The 17,562-nt window shown below is 57.5% G+C and overlaps 1 long non-coding RNA gene across 3 annotated transcripts in view; it reads left to right on the top strand.

Moving 5' to 3' along the window:
* The first annotated feature begins 15,606 nt into the window (after nt 1-15,606).
* LOC102478101 (uncharacterized) overlaps nt 15,607-17,562 on the top strand; it is a 7,802-nt gene continuing 5,846 nt past the window's right edge. For 2 of the 3 annotated variants that reach the window (XR_001370164.2, XR_334126.2), the window contains exon 1: nt 15,622-15,802. This is a non-coding gene — a long non-coding RNA (uncharacterized LOC102478101). Of the gene's footprint in view, nt 15,803-17,562 lie in introns of all 3 variants that reach the window. The other variant, XR_334127.2, reaches the window with a different exon arrangement.

The following is a 17,562-nucleotide window of genomic DNA, read 5'->3' as shown; positions in this document are numbered from 1 at the left end:
AGAGTGTCCCGGGGCAACGGTCAGTTGTGCCAACCTCAAGGCCATGGCGACCAAAGGACAGCGCCCCTGGGAGGAGAAAGTGCCACGGTCACCGAGTGTCTCCGAGTTCACAGCTTCTGGGCCTGCTTTTCTCTGTGTGCCTCGGGGCAGCCGCTGCAGGAAATGCCCGCCTGCCACGGCCCAAGTACCAACCAGGGGACCCCGGCCCCCTCGGCTCAGAGGCCACACCCAGGGGAGCAAGGTCTGCCGGGGCGTTCGGGAGACCCAGCTCTGGGGCTGGCCCGCGCCACCGCAGCTCCTCAGGAGACCTCCCCCGGCCTGCCGAGGCGCTTCCAGCGGCAAATGACAGAAGCCTGACCCAAGCTAGCGAAGTGACAGGAAGCGTACGTATCACAGGACAGCAAGTCCAGGCTGGGGCTGGCCTCGAGACAGCTTCTGTCCCCCACCTGTCAGCTAGGCCGGCCCTTGGCGGGGGCCAGATGGCTGCAGCAGACACAGAGCAATGACCTGGGGCCCCTCTGGGAGACCAAGACCTTCCCACAGAGGCTGACCTTCCTGTTCCCCGGAGCAGGCTCCTCACAGCTCATTGACCAGGACGGGTGACTGCTGAGAGCTTGGGAGCACCCACAGGCCCCCGGGGAGAAGGAAGGTGACAGGTACTCCCAGGAGCAGCCAGCCAGGGGTCCTCTCTCCAGCCAGGCCTCGTCCTGTCCTCCCCTCAGAGAGCTCACGGGGCCGCTGTCTCCAGGCCCCCCTTCCTCTACTCTGCCCACTGTTACCCAGACCACTCCAACATGTCAGCCCCTGGGGTCCGGAGAGTGGGCAGGGCACAGCAGCCCTCCAGCTTCTGGGGCCTGCAAGTCAGCTGCATGGCCTGAGGGCCCCCACATTTTGGGGGCCCAGGGCAAGGCAGCGGGGGTCAGCCCCTAAGACAGGGACCCAGACAAGGCTGCTGCGTCAGGGACGCCCCTCCAGGTGCCACGGCACGGCCGTTTCCTGGACGGAGATGGAGAGACCACGTAGGCGGCAGTAACTAGTCTTAGTCGTGGGTACAGGGTGAGCCGTCCCCGCACAGTGAGGGGCCGTAACTACTTTTGACTTTCTACAAAGCAACCCAAGTGTGGTTCTAAACTAAAATTAAACTAAACTCAAACACACATCTAAACCCTTTGTCTCAGCCGTTCTGCTTTGGGAATTTCCCCAAGAAACCTAAACGTGCCAGGAAAATACATAGCTCAGGACAGAGCATGGTTTGGAGGGACACTTCCAGAGGTTAACGGGGTCAGAGGTCACCCCAGCAGCTGGGCTCAGGGAGGGAGACTACTCCCTTTGGACTCTCCTGTGAGTAGGACCTAGTAGAACAAGGAGGTCGTTGCTTTTGTAATTCACGTGACTCGGTTTTTAAGTGACTAAGCTCACTATTTCGGATTAAAACCTTTCCTCCCCCCTCCCGTTACAGGAGGGCTGCCAGCTCTAACAAAGTAAAGCACAGGGCATTTAGTTAACTTGAATTTTAGATAAACAACCAAGTGGGAGCTTTTAGGGGTTTTGTTTGCTTTCTTTTCTTTCCTTCTTTTTTTTCTTTTAAGGGAGATTTTTTCTGTTTGTGTGTGTGCTCGCTGGAGAGACAGAAAGCAAGAAGTTGCCCCTCAGGGGCATGGCCACAGCACAATCCCTTTCCTCCGCTCTCCTCTCGAGATTTTGGGCACGCACGCACACAACCCAGCGTGAGTTTCAAGCCCCAGGCGGCCACGTGGGAGCCCAATGGCCCAGGCTTTCACCATCTGCCGGCCGCTTTAGCACAGGCGCGTGCACTATTTGGCACGTCCTTAAACAGCTGACTCCTCGCTGCCTAGGTGGGATCTGAAGCAAGCTGGCATCTCGCGTCTCCCTGGCACCCTCATGCAGGGCGGGGAGAGGAGGAAGGCACTTTGAAGATCTCTGCAGCTCCGGTTTGCACCGGTCCCTCGTGCTTCTCATGAGAACCCGACACGTCCACAGTGGCGCGCCTTTCTCCCAGTAAACATTCGCTCACACGTGCACTCACACTCACGCACACACGCTCACGCGCACATGGTTTGAGTATTCGTCACCCCCAAGAGAACATTCTTTGACATGGACTGAGCATTTCAGCCAAGGCTCATGCCTGGCGTGGTGCCTGCAGAGTCAGGATGCCACCCAGCTGTCCTGCTGAGACTCAACTCCTGGGGCCGTGGCCCCCGGCACATGGAAGGCAGCACGTACCGCGGGGAGGTGAGAGAGCGGAGGCCCCGGTGCACCGCCGAGGGAGGTCAGTGCCGCCTTCGAGGCACACGTGTCCCGTCCTGGCGCCAGCAGGTCACCCACTCCTTGGCCAAGGCCGGCATCTTGCAGCTCCAGCCACAGGTGCTCTCCTGGCGCGCTCTCCGCACACCCCGAAGCCCAGAGGGCCTAGGCCGCTGCTTCCGAGGGCAGGCCCGCCCCGCCCCGTTCCCGCTCATTAGTAGCCCCGCTGATTCTCTGATTCGTAGGGCTGAGGAGGAGGAAGCTGAGCTCTGCCCGGAGCCTGTGCAACTTCGGCCAGGCCATAGGCACAGAGCTCCGGTGTCCCCTCTGCAGAGGCAGAGGTAGAGGTCGGCACGACGTCCTTGAAGGATCTCTAAGCATTTCTGAGAGCCCAGAGTCAGTCATGTGCCACTCGGCCCCCACTTGGGAGTGCCCACCTTTGCCTCCAGCTAGAAACACGTGAGCGCCGGCCACAACACGGCTCCCTGCCACCCATCCCCGAAGCCCCTGCGCTCTGCCCGCCCAGGTCCCTGCTGCCACCACCGAGCCGAGCCCACGCGCTGGCACACTGGCGAGCGAAGCCTCCGACGAGACATTAGCATCACAAGCCGCACCGATCTTTGTCAATTACGCTCTCGTATTTGAGCGCTAACCAGCTTTCAATTGAATCAGGACAAAATCAGCAGCATAGAAAGAACCCAAGCCACAGCCTTTCAGTTCCAGCACAGGAAGAGAGAGAAGTTACACATTTCATAACGGCCTTCTACCCATAATGAACAGGAAAAATAAATTAGATTCCAAGCTAAGGGTATATTTATGCAATTTCATTATGTGCCCATGAGCGAGCCTGGTTCTCACCAAGATAAAAACGAGCTCTCAGAAACACTCGCGCTAAATAAATGGAGTGATTTAACAGCTTAACGGGGAACATGGAAGAGGGACTGAAGGACAGTGTCAAAACGGGAAAATAAAAATAAGGGCGGCCACAACGTGCCACCTTCCACGTGAGCAGCACCTGCGGCAAAGGAGCCGGCTGCCCACGGTGGGGCCAGGCCACAGCTCCGTCCTCAGCGCTCCCGAGACCAGAGGTCAAGAACAGCATGGCCATGGGGACCAGCAGTTGGCTTAATGGCTATGTCGCTGGGCTCCCACGTAGTCGACCACAGTTCACGTCCCGGACCCGGTGGCTTAAAACTCACGCCAGGCGCGTGTGTGTGCGTGCCCAAGATCCCGAGAGGAGAATGGAGGAGAAGGGATTGCGGCGTGGCCATCCCCCCCCGGGGGGGGGTGATTTCTCGCTTTCTAACTCTGTCCCTCTCCGTCTATATGGCGAGGGCCCGCGCCCTATAGCAAAAATCTCTCCAAAAAAAAGAACAGCACAGCCTGTGTGGCAAAGCCCCGAGGTGCTCTCTGCACCCAGGCAGCACCCGTCAGACCCCGTGCCCCACCCTGTCCCTCAAGGCCACCCGGCTCCTCGCGGAGACCTCGCGCCCCAGCAGTCCTCACACGGGAGCCTCCAGGCTTGGTCTCAGCCCCACTGGGACCCCAGTGACCTCCTCGTGTCCCTTGGCTCCAGGGCACAGGGCACCCCTGCCGGCTGTCCCCACGCCTGGCCACCAGCGCTGCTCTGTGACATTGCCTTCTGCAGAAACAAACACCTCTACTGCCTTCGAGCTCCCTGGGAGTGTCGACGACCTCCCCTTTGTTCCAAGCACTGTTTACCGTGTGCTACTCTGAGACCTCTAGGTGAGAGGCGTTTTATAAGCTCGGGGCGTTGTGAAGCTGACAAAGTAATGGGTTTATTTTTATTTTTGTAATAGATATTTACGAAGTGGGAGGGTGTTTCCCGAAGCCGCAGTGGTGCCCGCCTAGGACAGGCTCAGAGACAGGCGGCTCGGGGTAGGTCTTTCAGCTCTCACGTTGTCTGCGAGACTCCTGGGGGCCGGGGGGCTGGACTTGAAACCCAGGAACAAGGATAAGGTCCTCAGGGCTGGGATGTTAGTCCTAGCGGGCACCTCGGGGGCAGCTCCCTCATTCACAGATCAGAAAACCGAGGCGTGACGCCGAGGAGGGATCCCGGCTAATTACCACAGGGTCTGGCCTAGACCTGTTGATCCAACAGCCACGCAGCCTGCCGGGCACACAGGCAAGCCCGGGTTCCCTGGCAGCCCCTTCTAACCAAGGTTTTTATAACAGGTGAAAGTATGGGACCAGCGATGGCGTAACAGTTACATTGCTGGACTCCCACAGAGTCGACCGTGGTTCGAGTCCTGGACCCAGCAACTTAAGACTCACACCAGGTACATGTGCATGCGTTTCCAAAATCCTGAGAGGAGAGTAGAGGAGAAAGGATTGTGGTGTGGCCATCCCCCTGGGAGGGGGGCGACTTCTTGCTTTCTGTTTATTTCTCTTTCTGTCTCTGGTGAGTGCATACACCCTATAGCAAAAATTTCTACCAAAAAAAAAAAATGTTGAAATTAATTTTAATAATATATTTTATCTAAGTGAACATGCTAGGCATGCACCAAAAGATTCTGGTAAGTATGTAATCCATATAAGAAATTCGTTCTCATATTTTTGCCAGAGGGCACACACACATGCCCGAGAGAGGCAGAGAGAGAAATGAAGACAGCACAGCACAGACGTGGGCGTGCACGACCCCACTGCCTCCATTCTGCCATCCCACAGGGTCCAGGGCACGCTCGTGAGCACACCCGGTGTGTCAGCCCTGTGGGGCCCGGCTCCCTTGGCCGCCAGACCACGTCCGGAAATCAGCGATGTGCTGCCCTAGTGCCTTGCCTGTGTGCTGGGCTCGAGGCCTGGCCTGGCCACGCTCCAGCCACGCCGTGCTCCCGTGTGACTGCAGGCCACTATCTTGGTCAGGTAGATGTACACCTTCACGAACACAGCCCCGGCCTAGAGGACAACTGCCGGTCACTCGGGAGCCACTGTGCAGCGGAGCAGCGAAGAACGCAGCAGAGGCACTCGGAAGTGAATCTCGCGTCCTTCGTGACCCCCGGCTCCCAGACCTCCACGAGACCGCAACCAAACCCCTCGTCTTACTGAGCGTCCTCCCTGTGTCAGGACACGGAGGGAGAGCAGCCCTGTCCTGCGGCATTCGCAAAGCAGTTCTACGAGGCCACGTTCGGCTCCCTCGGACCCCCCACAGACGGAGGCTCTGAGAGAGCTGTCCGAAGACAGCAGAGCACCCGACGCCCGACCTGACATGTCCACGCTCACCCCCCGACAGAGCACCCACCCGGGACAGAGAGCTGCCCACTCCCCTGCGTCTCCCATCGGCGGCCTTCAGCTACCCCACCCGGCAAGGCAGGGACTGCGCCAACTTCCCATTCCCCGTTTACCAGCCCCTCCTTTAGCAGGCCTCTGAGAAGAAGAAGAGAGGCCGACGAGCTAAAAAATAAACAGCAGAGTCAGACAAGCTGCCGACCCAGCGTCCGGGCGGCTGGCACGGCGTCTCAGGTTCGAAGCCTGCAGACTCATTAGCGCAGACGGGACCTGAAGGTCCCACACAGAATGCTTCCTGGCTACTGTCCAGTAAAAAGCAGAGTGTGGGTCCACCAGGGAAGACGCAGCCTGTGGGGGAGATGGGCCAAGCCAGTAGGACAGGGCCCAAGCAGCCCAAGAGAGTAGCAGCGCATTCTCTGGAGCACCAGGGTAACGATGCTCACTGAGGACGTGGAGGGACAGAGGGACCTACACGCTCAACCCACGCACACTCACAGGGTCCTCCTGAGTGTCAAGGGAGGCTCTGAGCGTGGGGCGCTCAGCTCTCAGTGAGGAAGCTGAGCAGAGGGCCAGTGCGCAGTGGCCCCCGGGCCCGGCGTGGGCTGCTCACGGTCCAGCACCGCCTGCTCAGATCTGCACAGCAGAGAAGAGCCAGAGCCAGTTCCTGGGGATGGGGGAGGCTCGGGACCAGTGGGCACGTCGCCCCTCCCGTGCACCAGCCTGGCCATCCGGTGGTGACTCCTGGTGCCAGCGGAAGGAGGCACCAAGGAGATGCAAAAGCAGGGAGGTCGTTCCCGGTTGTGAGGACTTGACTTGGAGAAAGGGACAACAGGCAGACTACGAAGGAAGAGTGAAGTGGAGGGGACAGCAGGGGGATCAAGCTCCCCTTACTGCTTCCAGAAGTTAGCACCTCCTGCAGGGACTCCTCCACCCCCACGCCTACCACCTCCCGCAGACCACACCTGCCACCTTCCTGAGGGCTTGGCAGCCTCAGCCTACAGCCTTGGCCCGCCTGTGTCCCAGACCGCCTCCCTGACGGGCTTACATAACTGAGGTCCTCCCCACCCCCCTGCACCCCCACCTTCCAGACGAGGGGGTGTAACATCTGCTCAATCCGCTCCTCTACAAGAGAGCTCAACCCCCACACACCCGCACCCCACACTCAAACCCTGTCACCCTCCCCAAAGCAGCGAGGAATAGAAAATAACATAAAATACAAACATGCTACCACTACCACCCACCACATCATTAAGGGGAAAAAGAAGCTCCAACGAATACAATTCTTTCCTTCTTGTTCTAGAAAACAGTAGCAATCCTGGGGGCCAGGACACAGGAAGGCGGCGGCCAGGCTGCTCTGCCTTCTCAACTCTGTTGCTGAAAGCACCGTTGATATTTCTTAGTTTGCAAAGTAGTGAGAGAAAGAAGTCCATGCAGGTCCTGCCAGTTCCACGTCTGTGCGAGGAGAGAGCATCAGGGTTCGGCTCTGGAGGCGGCTTCGAGGGGCGACTTCCTGCACCCTCTCCCTCCCCGCCTCCCTTCTCTGGGGGAGCCGTGCTTGGTTTGGGCTAGAAGGATGGACACCTGCCTCCCCAGAAAGTCCCCCATGAGTCAGGGAGACAGAAGTCAGCTGGTCTCAGAGCCCTTCCTCGGGCCGCCCCTGCACCTCCCTCCCGCCCCCGGGTCCTGCGCAGAGCCTGGGCCGCGGGGAAGGATTTCGCGGATGCAAGGACGGAGAGCTCTCTGTCGGAGTGGTGTGCACGGTAGACTCCACTTGCGTGGTGTGCGCCTCGTGCATGCTGGGAAAGCCCCTGCTGCAAGCTGTAAAGCTGTGCCAGGATTAAATAAAATGACGAAGAAGAGAAGAAGCACACAGGCCAGTAAAGAAGTAAAATGCCTTTAGTGCACTGACCTTGTACCCCGCTGTTTCCCTGAACTCGCTATGGGTACCGACAGTCCGGAGTGAAATCCTGCGACTGAGTACGAGGCCTTGCCGTCTGCAAACCGAGGTCACCGTGTATTCCCTTCCAGTGGGGAAGGATCGTCTCAAGTCCTTCCTTCAGCCCCTCCTCCAGCGAGCGAGCTTGGCGCCTGCCCTCCCTTCCCAACACTTCCACAAAAACAGGCGGGGAAACCCTTAATTCTTCCCCAGGGGCCGCTGTCTAATCCACCTCCTGTTACCCAATCCAGCCTCCCCGTGTAGCTGCCATTCCCTCTCTGTGTGTCACCCGTTGCCCTGAGTCCTCCCCATCCTGCTCCAGCCTCCCATGGCCGTGCCGTGCCCAGCGTCCAGGAGTGCACACTCACGCACGTGCTTGCACACTCACACACACTCACCCCCTGAGCTCACTCAGCTCACTGTCTCTGGAGATTCTTTGGAGGTGTGGAAGTTCCCCTTTGGTCATTCCTGTGTGCGCTAACTGGACAGGGGTGTGTGTGTATGCACGTGTGTGCCACATGCAGAGTCCTCACGCTATGACCTGGACAAACCTGAATACGTGGAGTACCTCTCGGGTGTCGGTCATGGCAGATCTGGGCACACCATTCTCAAGTGGCTGAGGTGGACTCAGGAGGTCAGGGCTGAGGGCTGGGCGCCTCTGGGCTGAACACGACAAGCAGTAACCACGTGGACCACCCAGGACATGGGGGAGCCAAACCCTCGGCCATGCCCCCAGACAGGAAGGGCCCAGCTGCCAGCCCCAGGAAGGGAGCGCCAGGGGAGGGCCATTCCTGAGCTGCAGGAGCAGCAGGCACACACAGAGGCTCTGTTACGGGGAGCGCCGTCCCGGCCCCAGAACCACTAAGCATGGCGCTTCATGTACTCAGAGCCCTGCTCCAAGCACTTCACTCCCAACCGACACCCTGGTGTCCTCTGAACAGGATGACCGACAGCTGCCACCAGCCCTAGTGCCCACCCCAGGTATCGCATTGTGTCCTCCCGGCCACTGAGCTCCTGGCCACCCCTTCCTTATTCCTGGGATACACCATGGCACACCCTCGGCCCAGGACCGGGAACAGAAGGGGTGCCAGGCACTGCCCTCCCCACCCAAGGACACCAGCAAGTGGCTAGGAGGGCACGGAGACCCGCAACGGAAGAGAGAGGAGAGCCCGTGCCTGCCCGGGGCCAGAGGAAAGGGCCCTCAGACCCCACACGTCTCTACTAAACACCTGCTGCTTGGGGGAGGCCTCAAGGGAGGGTCAGCACAGAGAACCCAGCAGCCACGTCCCCGCTGGCCCTCTCCTTAGAACTGGGGCCGGGTCCATTCATCAAAGCAAGCAGGCCCCCAAACCCAGGCAGGAACAGAGCGCTTCATCCTCAGACACTCACTTGGTGGAAGAGAACGGCCTCCCGTGTGCTCAGGGAAGCAGCGGCTGGCCCAGGGCCCACTGCAGGCGCAGGACCAGTGGCGGGAGGACGCAGCTGGCGGAGCCTCTGCCTCACCTCCTCCCTAGAAGAGGCCCGTGTGCCAGGCTGCACCCCCATACACCTACACCCCACCCACACTTCAGGGAGTCAGCACGCCCCCTAGGAGCTCCAGTGAAGGGCCGGAGCTACCCCCTCCCTTTGCTTTGCCGACATGCAGTGGGTTCGTCGGCCAGAGCCCTGGTCCTGGCATGCTGCGTCCACCCCTGGGAGTGGGCCGCCGTCCTCTGGCTCACTTCGGAGTATCCTTTGCCTGTCTCCCGCCTCTCCTCGGATGTTACGGAGAAATCGAGTTTGTGGGCAGGCCCGTGGCGCTGTGGAAGCGGGCAGGGCTCCTGAAGGGGGGCGGTGAGCAGCTGAGGCACCCCAGCTGCAGCTGGCCACCGTCCTCCTTGGAGGACGCAGCCCAGCTCACAGCAGAGCTTGTCTCAGAGCCACCGGAGCCCAGGGCCCACCCCTGTGGCTGGCCACTCTCGGGGCACACACGCCTCCCTCCCTGACAAGCTCCTGGAACAGGAGGGCCGACCTGTGACTGTGACTCCCAGGACTCAGGAGTGTACAAGGGTCCTCCCGGGCCAGCAGCACCCTGGCCTGTCCAGAGTGGGCCTGGGCTCAGCCCCCGAGCTGTCTGCTACGCTCAGCACGTGTGCCCAGGACAGTGGCAGAGGCCAAGGGTTTCTCGGGAGGCCCGGGAGCAGTGCGGCCCGCTGAGCAGAACCAGGGCCGAGAGGCAGCCGGCTTGGGCCTCGGCTTCCTCCTCTGTAATCCAGGGGACGCCTCAGCTTGTTCAAGCGGCACAGTCCCTGACCCCAGGGGATGCCCTGCTAGCCTGGAGGACAGCTGCTGCCTTCCGCACTGGGCTCTTAGGTCTCCGGTACCCATTAATTTGCTGCTGTTGGCCCAGGGCCTGACGCACAGTAGGTGCTCGGTATACGTCTGCGGGAATATATGCCTGCTCCCCTGTGGCCTACCGTGCCCGCAGAAAAGCTCTGGGGGCTAGCGAGGGCCGCTGTCCCCGCTAACAGGCAGTGCGACCGCAGGCCTGTGCCTGCACGACCCCACTGGCCTTTCCTCCAGGCGGGGAGGCAATCTGAGCATTCTCCCCATTTTTCAGGCAGAGAAACAGAGGCTCAGGACAGGGGATGATGCATGGCCTGAGGTCCCTCGTCCCCAGGGGAGACGAAATGCCAGCAGTAACCAGGCCAGTGTTTCCTGGCTAGGGAGAAGGTCACCAGCGGCTGACGCACTGACTTCAGGATGGTCCGAGTGCCCCTGCTTCACCACGCACAGCGGGTCTGCCCTAAAAGGCCTAAGGCGGGTCTGTGATGGACAGTGAGAGTAGAGAGCTCAGGCCTGCAGGCGGGAGCCTGGGAGGGGTGCTCGGCCCTCTGCCCCAGCGCCTTCTGCATGGGCAGACGGCTGGTTGCCCTTGTCCGGCAGGCCACGCGGCTCAGGGTGATCACCACCAATCATGCTCTGGGGAGACCCACGAGTGCTCACACCCGGCACCGGCAAGTTCTGTGTCCATGTGGAGAGGGAGCCGTCATTCCAGCCTTCGGCCCAAAGGGGGATCCAAGGGCACCCCAGAACAATGAGAGCCCCCATGGAGGAAGCCTGAAATTTTCCCAGGAGTGCTGGAGCCTCCAGAAAGCAAGGAGACCGAGGAAGGAGGGGTGGCCAGGTGCCCACCACAGGCACAAGAGCTGCAGCACAGGGTCGGAGCCGGCTCCCAACCGAGCAGGGAAAGGGGGAGGCTGCTGGGCTTTAGTGACACGTGATGAAGTCTCAGTGTTCTGGGAAGGCCAAAAAGAAAAAGAAAGAAAGAAAAGAAAAAGACAGACAGGAGAGATGTGGAAACCGACCGCAGGCAGAACGCAGGCAGCTGGACCTCCATGCCGGGCGCCTGCTGAGACTGTTCGGGACCTTCCCTCTCCCACTCCACCCCCTGGGGCTCTCCCACCGAGGCCTGGCCTGTGAACCAGCACCCAGCCACAGATGGGCGAGTCAGGCAGGATCTGAGGGCACTGGAACCTCAGGGAAATCAAGAGGCCAGAGGGCCCCTTCCCACGGCAGCCCCATGGAGCCAGGCTCCGCCAGGAGGGCCAGCTTACTAACCAGCTCCGATGGGCAATAGCGCAGCCGGGAGGTTACAGCCCAGGGAAAGCCAGTGAACGCAGGAAGTGGGGGCCCAGACCTCAGTGGAAAGTCCCCAGTGCAAGTCCACGTGCCCGTGGCAAGGAAGTGTGGCACTCACGTGTCCAGTTCCCAGCCCAGGCTGGAAGCACAGCTTACCCCACAGACACATGCAGCCCTCCCACTGCATCCCTGGACGCTGGTTCATGACGAGGTGACTGAGGTGCCTGAGTGGGTGGGTGGGTGCGTGGACAGGGGGCAGGAGGGCAGGTAGATGGGTGGGCAGACAGTGCATAGGGCTCTGCTAGCATGAAAGGAACCTGGGATGTAGAGAATCCACCTTAACAATTTGGGCGTTCTCAAACTCTGGGGCCTGGTGCCCTCTGCTGCCCAGCGGAAGGGCTGGCTACCTGCAGGCGCGGCAGGGGAGCACCGGCCACCTGTGGGCCCTCACATGTGGCTACGTGGCTGAGCAGCGGGAGCTTTGCTGAACTCCAGGAGTCACGTGCGGAGAGCAGCTGCCGTCAAGACACACAGCTCGGCTTTCCAACGCAATGTGACTGCTACTCTCTGGACGGACTCTGGGCTACAGGGGACGGAGGGGAGGTGACTGAGACACTGACGTGATCAGGCAGCTCCACGATCCCCAACCCCTGATATCTGCAAAACAAGAAGGGAGCTGGTGCTACAGGGAACGTTTCTCCATGCTGACATGCGCTCAGAGCACACCCCGATCTTGTTTACGACGTGGACCTGGAAATGTCTCAGGTGCACAGCAGAACTTAAACGTTTACATTTCTCTCCTTTCTTTTAAAAAAAATAGAATCATTTACTTTTATTTATTACTATTATTGTTTTTAATTTGTTATAGGGTACATGTGCTTACCAAAGAGAGACAGAGAGAGAGAGAGAGAGTGAGAAAGCAAGCCGCCAGGTCCAGGACTCAAACCACAGTCAGCCATGTGGGAGTGCAGCGCCTTAACCACCACACCACCTGCTGGCCCCAAGCATTTACATTTTTAATGAGCTCTGGGCTGAGGCCACTACTGCTGGCGTAGGGACCACGTTTTGAATAATAAGAGCTCTGGAGGCTTTCCACTCTAGAGCGAGGTTTGTGGGTAGCGGAATGGGGAGACCCTGGAAAACCAAGACCAGATACCGAGAGTCTGGCATAGTAACAGAGAGACTGAAGGTTTTGAAATTTGAAAGCTTAAAAGGATTAACACTGAGCTCTTACCGCAGACCTGTGCTATGGGAAATGCAGAGTTCATGAATCCGCACAGGACACGAGACAAAGTTAAAGGGAGTTAAACAATAAGTAACTTAAACAAGGCAAGGCCTTCACTGCCCCCATATTTGACTCTGCGATCCCCACCCCCACACGTTCTGCCGCGATAGTTGTCACTGAGACCTGCGATAATCTTAATTACGCTCTTTACCACCGAATTCAAGCTCCACCCACACAAGGGTTTCTGTTTTGCTCAGTGCTGTATCTCCAGGGCCCGAATGGGGCCTGCTACGTGGAAAGCATTCAAGGATCGAATGAGTGGCTTTAAATCTTTGCTCTACCAGGACCAGCAGTGCCTCAGTTCCGCCATCTCTGTGATGGGAAGAGAAATATTCCACCCCCACAGGACCGCGAGACGTGATGAAGACATACAGCAGATGACGTAATGGTACGTCGCTGGATTCCCACAGTTGACCGTGGTTGGAGTTCCAGACCTGGGGACTTAAAATTCACGCCGGGCATGTGTGCATGCATGCCCAAGATCCCGAGAGGAGAATGAAGGAGAAGGGACTGCAGCATGGCCATCCCCCTGGAGGGTGATTTCTCACTTTCTGCCTCTCTGTCTCTATCCCTCAGGTGAGCGCATGTGACCTATCGCAAAAATCCCTCAAAAAAACAACTGTGCTCTCTTTAGAGTTTATTCAGGTGTGAGAAATGTTCTCTAGGAGTGCTGTAAGTTTGTTGTACCTGCATTTTGCACATTCCTCATTAAGTTTATTCTTAGATAGTATGTTTTATTTTTGTCAACGTATAAATAGGTGCTGTTTATAACTGCTGTGAGAGAGAGACACAGATGATAGGACTATCTTGTTGGTTGTAGTTTCTCATTGTTCTCTCGGATCTTTCACGATGCTTCTTTTCTTGTCTGATTGCATTGGCTAACGCTTTTGCTACAATACAAAATGGTGGCAGTGATAGTAGCTATTCTTGCTTTTTTTAACTTTAGAGTTTCCACAATTAAGAAAAAGACTGGGTTTTGTATATAATACAGTTATATTTAAAAAGTATCTTTCATTCCTGTTTTATTGAGTGCTTTTTAAGAATAGATGTTAAATTTTGTTAAATGCCTTTTAGGTTTCAAAAAGTTAATCACCTCAGGGCCAGAAGGTAGCATGGTGGTAAGGCAGCTGAACTCCCACATAGCTGACCACAGTTTGAGTCCCAGACTCGGCAGCCTGAGAAATCATCTCTTTGTATTGATTAATATAATGGATTGTATAAGTAGCTTTGTTTTTAAGAATTATTTTATTTAACTTTATTTATTGTCATTATTATTATTTTCCAATTTGATCAGAGACAGACAGAGAGAGAGAGAGGGAAAGTGAGAAAGCAAGCCACCAGGTCTGAGACTTGAACCACAGTCAGCCATGTGGGAGTCCAGTGCCCCTAACCACCATACCACCTAACAGACCCAAGTAGATTTCTTAATATCAAACCATTCTTACACTCCTATAATAAATGCCAAGTGAGTATAGGGTATTATTTTAATGTTTTTATCCTTTTGCTAATATTTTATTTAAATTTGTGTATGAATATTCATAAATGAGACAGGACTATAGTTTTGTTTTTATATAATCTTTGTCAGATTTTTAAACATTATTCTCACTTTATGAAAATTACATCGAATTTTTCTTCTTTTTCTTTGCTATGGAACAGTTTAATTGGCATTGAAAGTACCTGTTCTTTAAAGATTTTGTTTGAATTCCCCTGCGAAGCCATCCAGCCTCAAGCTCTGTGCAGAAGTAGCTTAAAAACTTTCTGTCTCCCGTGGAAATTGGTCGGTGTGGGTAACTTATTCCCCTTGTTATTTCTCATTTGTTTCCGTGCTTTCTTTCTCACCCATGTTAGCCAGTAGTAGCGCGCCTACAGAATTTTCTCATTTTATTTAACGTTTACTTATTCCTTCCACAAGTGGGAGACAGCAAGAGAGAGCTTCCCCCACCCGGGTCTTGACAGCCTCTGCCAACCTGGGTCGTGGACACAGGGGGCCCGGCACAGTCCCAGAGGTCTTCCGATGCCGTCCTGGAGCTGCCCAGTGAGCCGCTTCATGGACGGCCACAGTTTACTGAGCCACTGCCCGGCCCTACTGTTTCAAAATCCAGTCCCGTTTCTTCGTTCTGACTCACACGGCACTCTAGTAACTCTATCAGTGGCTTCCTTCTGCGGATACGCCGTCCTTTGTCTAACTTCTGAATGGTAAGCCACTTCGCTTTTTGTAGTTCCTCTCTTTCACTATGTTTTAAGGCTGTGAACCTTCTCCACCCACACTCGCTCTCACCTGGTCCTGCCCGTGGGTGCTTCCCCCCCACCCCGGCAGGGAGCCTGGCCTCTAACTGCATGTCTGTAGTCTGTCTCCGCCGTTGAACGGGGTTCCGCAGAGTCAGGGCCCATGCCTTGCTCAGCCTGGACATCCAGTGCCCAAGCCAGAGCCTAACACGTGGGCAGTTTTCAGTGAGTGTCTGCCGAGAGCACTCTGGAGTAATAACGGTTTACCATGCCACGGCCTCTGTACCTACAAAATCTCATCTGCGTGTTGACCCTGCTATGCTAGGTGCCAGCGAGTGTGACTCCTGGCAGCCCCATGAGGTGCTTTTGTTTTCTCTCTCCTAAGGTATGGGAAACCAAGGCCGAGGGAAGCCACGTCACTGGGCAGGGAAGCCACGCCACCAGGGGGAGGGAAGCCACGCCACCAGGGGGAGGGAAGCCACGTCACCAGGACAGGGAAGCCACGTCGCCAGGACAGGGAAGCCACGTCGCCAGGACAGGGAAGCCACGTCACCAGGGCAGGGAAGCCACGTCACCAGGGCAGTGAAGTCACATCACCAGGACAGGGAAACCACGTCGCCAGGACAGGGAAGCCACGTCACCAGGGCAGGGAAGCCACGTCACCAGGGCAGTGAAGTCACATCACCAGGACAGGGAAACCACGTCGCCAGGACAGGGAAGCCACGTCGCCAGGGGAAGGAAGCCACGACACCAGGGCAGGGAAGCCACATCACCAGGACAGGGAAGCCACGTCGCCAGGACAGGGAAGCCACATCACCAGACAGGGAAGCCACGCCACCAGAGGGAGGGAAGCCACACCACCAGGGCATGGAAGCCACATCACCAGGAGAGGGAAGCCATGTCACCAGGACAGGGAAGCCACGTCACCAGGGGAGGGAAGCATGTCACCAGGGCAGGGAAGCTATGTCACATAACAATGGACAGAAGCTGGTTAGCTGTGTGGTGTGGTCACAAAGGCAAAGGAAACCAGCTGAGGGAGTACACAGTGACCGCGGGACCTAGACTGAGAGTGCCGGCCTACGGCAGACCACATGACAGGGACCCGGTCAGTGCCTCGGTCCCTCCGTCTCCGCGATGGGGAGGGACGGGACTGTGAGACGCGATGACAGACATACGGCCGCCACCAGGACACACAGGAGCCGGCAGTGGTGACGGCAGCAGAGGTGGAAGTGGGACTGGGGGTGGTGGTATTAGTGATGGTTAGCAGTGGTGACAGTGTGACGACATTGCTGATAGTGGCCGTGGTGGTGGCGGTGGCATCAGTGGAACTAGTGATGGTATTCATGGTGGTGGTGACGGCTGGTGGTGGTATCGGTGATTACAGTGATGACTGTGGTGATGTGACGGTGGTGGCGATGGTGATGCGATGGTGGTGGGGAGGGTGCTGGTGACGGTATTCACGGTGCTGGTGACAGTGGTGGGGATGGTGAAGTGATGGCGGTGGGGGTGGATGGTGGCGACGCTATCAGTGGTGACGGTGGTGGAACAGAAGTGGCAGCAGCAGTGTTGACAGGGTTGCGACAGTGACAACAATCTATTACCCCGGAACCCTGACTCCATGTCATCAAGATCTAGCAGTATACCCGTGAGAAAGCCCTCATTAAGATAAATAGGGACCAGCAGGTGGCAGAGTGGACTACCCAGTGGTTCAAGTCCCAAACCCGGCGGCTCAAAACTCACCGGGCACATGTGTGTGTGTGCCCAAAATCCCAGAAGAGAATGGAAGAGAAGGGATTGCAGCACGGCTGTCCCCGGGGAGATTTCTCACCTTCTGTCTCTCCAGTGAGTGCACACACCCTACGGCAAAGATCTCTTTAAAAAGAAGCGGCAGCAGAGAAACAAATGCCAGCGAGCTCGGGGGGGGGGGGTCACAGCCGCCAGCAGGGGGGCGCTCAGGACGGAGCCGACCACACCACGTCAGATGGGGAAGTGGGACCGACAGCAGGTGGCTAGTCCCAGGCCTCATCCCTGCTACCAAGGGGGCTTCCGATCCAAGCTGCCCCCCACTCCTCCTTGCTGCCCCTCGAACACCACCTGAGAACCACTCCATGCAGGGTGCGAGCTTAGGTCCCGGAAAACCGAAGACGTAAACCCAGGAGGGGCGTTTCAGCACACAGCACACCCGGCAGGACTCACGTTTGGTGGAGAGAGGAGCCAACCCCCACCCCCTGCCAAAAAGACTGCTCAGAGGGCGACAGGGGACAGGCTGTGCGGGAAACGGGGTCCGACGGAGGCAGCTCGGCATGGACTGCCAGGAGGAGGCTGCGAGAAGATGCAAGGGCAGCCCACAGGCTGGCCGACGGGAGCAGGAGGTGTGAACACAGCAAGAGGGGTGAGAGAGAGATTAAGGATCCAAATTAGCGGTGGTATGAAACTAATGGCTCCTGACTTAACATCTTTGCAAGTAATGAAAAAACATGAACTAGAAAGAAAAGACAGGCCAAATATTTACTGATGAAAGGCAAAATGAGAAAACATTTGAAGAGGACGCATCACGCGAGTGCCCGGAGGTGGTGACTCCCTGGAGATTAACCTTCTGGAGCCACAGAGTCAGCCATGGGGACAATGCCAAAGAGGGCAGACCCGTCATCCCCAGACCCCCCCAGGAAGCCGAGACCAGATAAGGAGCAGCAAGGCCGAGGCTGTAGCGTGGCCAGCCCTCACGGTGTGTCCCCAGCCTTAGTCCGTTTGCGTCACTAACAGACACCTGTGCCCGGGCTCCTGTGTCAGGAAGACACCGGCTCACTTACACACTCAGCTCCGGGGCCGGGAGTGCAAGGTCCCAGGCCCACAGCAGGGCTGGGGGAGCACAGGGGCCGGCCCGGCGCAGAGGTGGGGGAGGGCTGCTGACCGCCTTCCAACAGCCGGCCGACACGGGAACCGGCCCCTCCCAGGAGCACCGGGACGTCCGGGGCCCGGGCGG

The sequence above is a fragment of the Tupaia chinensis genome, unplaced genomic scaffold (assembly GCF_000334495.1).
Source record: "Tupaia chinensis unplaced genomic scaffold, TupChi_1.0 Scaffold000159_1, whole genome shotgun sequence".
In the NCBI taxonomy this organism is placed as follows: Eukaryota; Metazoa; Chordata; class Mammalia; order Scandentia; family Tupaiidae; genus Tupaia; species Tupaia belangeri.
The sequence above is the reverse complement of the archived record's forward strand: the minus strand, read 5'-3'. Positions and strand labels throughout refer to the sequence as shown.